The following is a 6475-nucleotide window of genomic DNA, read 5'->3' on the forward strand; positions in this document are numbered from 1 at the left end:
AACATTGCATTGGAACGCAGTGCTGCACACATCAGGCAAAACACAGCCAACACACATGGAGGAAGCATTTAGACCAGACTTAGCTAGAGGAGAATCACCCATCCCAGTGGCTGGAAACTGAGTTTCAGCAAGCCTTCCCACTTTGGACTAATGTACTTTGGGATCCTAAATAAACTTGAAAGGCAGTCTAAGCCGAAAGGACTGCAAATCCAAGGCAAGTTCTGGTGCTGTGCTGAACTTGCAACCAGTGGACATGGGGAGCACATGACCTAGTGAAACACCAGCCAGGGTGGCTAAGGGAGTGACTTCCCCCAACCCCAAGCAACACATCTCACAGCTCCTAAAGAGGCTCATTCCTTCTGATTGAGGGGAGGAAAGGAGAAAGGAAAGAATACTTTGTTTTGCAAAGTGAATACTATTTAAGCCACAGGAGGATAGAGTACCAGGCAGATTCATGGAGACCCCATTCCAGGCTCTAGCTCCCAGATGACATTTCTAGACACTCTCTGGGCTGGAAGGGAATCTGCTGCCTTGAAGGGAAGGACTTAGCACTGGTGAATTCATTACCTTCTGACTCAAGAGCCCTTGGGCCTTGAGTAATCTACAGCAGTGTCCAGGTAGTACATGCTATGGGCCTTGGGTGAGACTCTGAGACATGCTGACTTAGGTTGTGACCCAGCATATTCACAACTGTGATGACTATGAGGAGAGACCCCTTCTGTTTGAAAAAAGGAGAGGGAAAATAAAGGCGACTTTGTCTTGCAGCTTAGGTACCAGCTCAGTCACAGTGTAGAAGAGTACCAAGCAGGCTCTTAGGGTCCCCGATTCCAGGCCTTGGCTCTTGGACAGGATTTCTAGACCTACCCTGGGCCATAAGGGAGCCCACTTTCCTGAATAATAAAATCCAGGCCTGGCAGCATTCACAAGCTGACTGAAGAGACTTTAAGCCTTAAGTGAACAGCCGCGGTGGTCTGACAGTACCCTTCCTAGGCCTGTGGTGGTGGTGGCCATGGGGAGAGGCTCCTCTGCCTGTGTAAAGGGGAAGGAAGAGTGGGAAGGACTGTGTCTCATGGTTTGAGGGCCAGCTCAGCCTCTGCCAATCTAGATTCTAAGGTTTCTAAGGTAGATTTCTAAGGTTTTTGACTCTAGTACCTGGCTCCCAGGTAGCATCTCCTAACCCACCTGGGGCCTGGGGGAACTCACAACCCTAAATGGAAGGAAGCAAACATGGCTGGCTTTACTACCTGCTTAAGATCTTGTAGAGCCCCAAGGTCTTGATCAAACATAGGCGGTAGCCAGGTAGTGATTTTAACATACCTTGAGCACGACCCAGTGCTGTGCTGGCTTAAACCTGACCCAGTGCAATTCCAGTGATGGTGGCCACAGGGGTTCTTGTGCGTCTTACCCCAAGCTCCGGGTGGCTCAACACAGAAAGAGAGACTTCATTTCTTTGGGAGAAAGTAAAGGAACAGAACAGGCAGAGACCGATAATCCAGAAAATTTTTCTGGATCTTATCCAAGATCACCAATGTAGTACCTCTATGAATCTGCAAGATTCACAGCATGACTGAGTCTTGAGTGCCCCTTAATGCAGATATGGCTTAGATCACAGCACCCAAGTCCTTTCAAATACCTGGAGAGCCTTTCAAACAAGGACAGGTGCAAATAAGCCTAGACTGTGAAGACTACAATAAATACCTAATTCATCAATGCCCAGACACTGACAAATATCAACAAGCATCATTACCATCCAAGAAAACATGACCTTACCAAAAGAACTAAGTATGGCACTGGGAAACAATGTTGAAGAAAGAGAGATAGATATGTGATTGTCAGACAGAGAATTCAAAATAGCTATGTTGAGGAAACTCAAACAAGTTCAAGATAACACAGAGAAAGAGTTGTGAATTCTATCTGATAAATTTAACAAAGAGATTGGAATAATTAAAAAGAATCAAGCAGAAGTTCTAGAGTTAAAGAATGCAACTGGCATACTGAAAAATCTTTTGAAAGCAGAGTCTTTAAAAATCAGTCTTTTAAAAGCAGAAGTGATTAAGCAGAAGAAAGAATTAGTGAGTTTGAAGACAGGCTATTAGAAAATACACAGACAAGAGGAGACAAAAGAAAAAAAACATAAAATGAAGGACACCTACAAGGTCTAGAAAATAGTTTCAAAAGGTCAAATCTAAAAGGTTTTGGCCTGTAAGAGGAGGTAGAGAGAGAGATAGGGGTGGAAAGTTTATTCAAAGGGATAATAACAAAGAACTTTCCAAACCTAAAGAAAGATATCAATCCAAGTACAAGAAGGTTATAGAACACTAAGCAGATTTAAGCCAAAGAAGACTACCTCAGGCATTTAATAATCAAACTCCCAAAGGCCAAAGATGAAAAAGGATTCTAAAAGCAGCAAGAGAGAGGAAATAAATAACATTCAATGGAACTACAGTATGTTTAGAAGCAGACTTTTCAGTGGAAACCTTACAGACCAGAAGAGTGGCATAACATATTTAAAGTGCTGAAGCAAAAACCTTGTACCCTAGAATAGTATATCTGGTGAAAATATCCTTCAAACATGAAGGAGAAATGAAGACTTCTTAGGCAAACAAAAGCTGAAGAATTTCATTGACACTGAACCTGACCCACAAGAAATGTCAAAGGGAGTACTTCAATCAAAAAGAAAAGAAACTTAATCAGCTCTAAGAAATCATCTGAAGGTATAAAACTCACTGGTAATAGCGAGAACACAGAAGAACACAGACTATCATAACACTATAAGTGTGGTGTGTAAACTACTATTATCTTATGTAGGAAGATTAAAAGGCAAACCATTCAAAAGCAGTAACTACAACAATTTTTAAAGACAGTACAATAAGACATAAAGAGAAGCAACAAAAAGTTAAAAAGTAGTGGGATAAATTTGAGGTGTAGAGTTTTCATTACTTTTTTTTTTACTTGTTTAAAAAGCAGTGGGATAAAGTTGAGGTGTAGAGTTTTCATTACATTTTTTTTTTGCTTGTTTTTTAGTTTGTTTATGCAAACGGTGTTAACTTGTTGTCAACTTAAAATAATGGGTTATGAGATAGTATTTGCAAGCCACATGGTAATCCCAAATCAAAAAACCTACAATGGTACACAAAAAAACAAAAAGTGAGAAGTTAAATTATACCATCAGAGAAAATTATCTTCAGTAAGATAGAAAGGAAGGAAAGAAGAAAGAAAAGATTTTTTTTTTTTTCAGGTTGATTCTCTTCTATTCTTCTTTATTCAGCAGATTAGGGACTGGGCATGGTGGCTCAGACCTGTAATCCCAGCACTGTAGGAGGCCGAGTTGGGTGGATCACCTGAGGTCAGGGGTTCGAGACCGGCCAGGCCAATATGGTGAAACACCATCTCTACTAAAAATACAAAAATTAGCCGGGTGTGGTGGTGCATGCCTGTAGTCCCAGCTACTCAGGAGGCTGAGGCAGGAGAATCTCTTGAACCCAGGAGGCGGAGGTTGCAGTGAGGTGAGACCATGCCACTGCACTCTAGTCTGGGTGACAGAGCAAGACTCCATCTCAAAGAAAAGAAAAAGGAATACAAAAGAGAAGGAGAAAGCAGTCAACAGTAGTATAATTTAAGAAGCTGACCCCAGAATATATTCTGTATTCCATGTTTCTTCTATGGTGTTTTATTTCCTTTCAGCAACTTCTTCAAAGAGGCAGTTTATTCTGCAGTACACTCATTAAGTCTCCTCTGAACACCCTAGAAAGGTTTTTCCATCAGAGCCTCTATCCAACTGGTTCCGTTCATTAGTTTAGTGGTGGTAATGACATATTCTGTACCTCCATCTTCCAACTAGGAGAGAAATCGCACGGCAGCAATTTCAGCAAAGGTTACGCCCCCGAGGAAAAATATCAGAGTCACTCGGTTTTCTCCCGGTTGACGTTTCTTCTGCAGTCCTGTGGGCAGTGGCTGCCGCTCCTCAAAGTGGGGCCCTGGGAGGATGCAGAGGACCTCATCGATGCTCCGCCAGCCAGGTCGGGAAACCAGCTGGGCCAGCCGCACACTGAGCAGGGCATACCCACTGTACATATAGGATATGTCCTTGGGGTTTTGCTCCTTAACATCATCCATCCAGAGGGTTAATGTTTTCCGTATAGTTGGGTAATTGTTTCTGCCCCCCGTCTGCGGTTTCAGCAGGCCGGCCTTCTCCAGGTTGTGTAAGGTCAACATGTGCTCAAAGCCGTAAGTCTGGAGAATCTCTCTTTTGTAATATTCCAAAAGTTTTTGTTTGAGCCCCACTATTACACACGGATTGGAGGCAAACTAGTCTTAACACCTTGATCAATGAGTGTTTTGGGGCAATACAATCCTCAGTGTAGTTGTTGACCTTATCAGTGTCTATTCCAGACATAAATTCCTGTTCCACGGTTAATTTATCAAAAAAGTCTTCAGAAGTAGTGACATCTTTCATCAATTCTGCAATTGAGGTATGGTTTGCAAGCGAGCCCCTTGCTGCCTGCATGTGGGGCAGCTGGGAAACAAACTACTTGGTCTCCCCCACGGTCTTAGCATTGTGTCTTTCCTCGAATGCTGCCAAGATGATCTTTGCTTTCTTGCTGAGCACAGAGCCCACCGCCTTGAAGTTCTTGTCTCGGATCTCAGCATAGAGCTCCTCCGCAGAATTCAGCTGCAGCTTCTTTGTTCCTTGAGGAGGTCCTTACCACCATCGCCCTGTTTCTTAAGTGCAAATTTCTCTGGAGATAATTTCACATAACTGTTCTGAATGCCATAAATTTCATCAATGAGTCCTTCATATGTCAGCTGAGTGGCAAGAGGTGTTAATAAATCCACACACCGATCAAGCAACGAGAGACTATCAAAAACAGGTAATATTGAATTCTGGCTTCCTGTAAACTCTCTCTTCATCCTGATCATAATATCGGCCACTTGCCGAGCACATTCTCCTTTCCCAAAGATCTGGGGGATCGTTCCATACAGAGCGTGCAGGGTCATCAGCCCCTTGGCTGCATGGTACAGGCTCGTCTGGTCGCCCTCCAGGTAGCACTCTTTGAACGCACCCTCTGATTCCATGGATAAGAGATTACCATAGAATGGAATGAGATCTAAGATGTACTCCTCCCTATGAATAAAGGATCCCAAGACACCCAGATCCTTCAACCGCTGTTCACACAACAGGCTATGCCATGGCACAAACAGAATATGAGTATCTCTCGTTGGGCCTCGTCTATCTTCACAGAGCACGTTTTCAGCAATTATATCCATCAACTCTAGCCTGGGTCTGACAAAAATAATAATAATAATATTCTTGACATCAGCTGCAGCAAACGATTTCCTTTAAGTGTGAACATTTTTTTCACTTCATGTCCCTTCAATAGTGAATACTGTGCAGTCAGGCCAAAGAGTCCAGTTAGGTATTCATCCCAAACTATTCCCTTGTTTCTTGCGCACTTGTCCAGGAACTCGCATAGCTCGCGATACACCGCCTGGCGCAGCCCGTTTAGGTTCAGTCGCCGGTATGACAGGTGCGCCGCCATCTCGCTCCACCACCCCCTGCCAGAAAAGATCTTAAAACAAGAAGTAAACAAATTTTAAAATGGCAGCAGTAAGTCCTTATCAATTATAACGTTGAATGTAAGTGTACTAAACTCTCCATTCAAAAGACATAGACTGGCTGAATAAATTTAAAAACCAAGATCCAATAATGTGTTGCATACAAAAAAACACACTTTACCTATGAAGACACATGCAGACTGAAAATAAAAGAATGGCAAAAGATATTCCATTCAAATAGAAACCAAGAAAGAGTAGAAGTAACTATACTTAACATTAAAAAATAGATTTTAAGACAAAAACTATGAAAAGAGACAAAGAAGGTCATTATAGAATGATACAAGGGTCAATTCAGCAAAAGGATATAACAATTTAAATACATATGCACCCAACATTGGAGCACCCAGATATATAAAGCAAATATTATTAGACCTAAAAAGAGAGATAGATCCTAATACAATAATAGTTGATGATTTCAATATCCCAGTTTCTACATTAGACAGATCTTCCAGACAGAAAATCTACAAAGAAACATTGGATGTAAGCTTTACTGTAGACCAAATGGATCTAATAGATAGTTACAGAACATTTCATCCAACAGCTGCAAACTATACATTCTTCTCCTCAGCACATAGATCATTCTCAAAGACAGGCCATATGTTAGGCTCAAAAGCAAGTCTCAAAACATCAAAAAGATTGAAATAATATCAAGTAACTTCTATGACCACAATGGAATGAAACTAGAAATCAGTAACAAGAGGAATTTTGGAAACTGCACAAACACATAGAAATTAAATAATATGTTCACGAATGACTAGTGGATCAATGAAAAGATTAAGTAGGAAATAGAAAAATTTCTTGAAACAAACAGTAATGGAAATACAACATACCAAAATCTATGGGATTCAGATAAAGTAGT

The 6475-nt window shown here is 41.6% G+C and overlaps 1 pseudogene; it reads right to left on the bottom strand.

Moving 5' to 3' along the window:
• Window positions 1-3321: 3321 nt before the first annotated feature.
• On the bottom strand, window positions 3322-5540 carry LOC707145 (vacuolar protein sorting-associated protein 33A pseudogene; annotated as a pseudogene).
• Between the last annotated feature and the right edge of the window lie 935 nt (window positions 5541-6475).

The sequence above is a fragment of the Macaca mulatta genome, chromosome 3 (genome assembly GCF_049350105.2).
Source record: "Macaca mulatta isolate MMU2019108-1 chromosome 3, T2T-MMU8v2.0, whole genome shotgun sequence".
Taxonomy (NCBI): Eukaryota; Metazoa; Chordata; class Mammalia; order Primates; family Cercopithecidae; genus Macaca; species Macaca mulatta.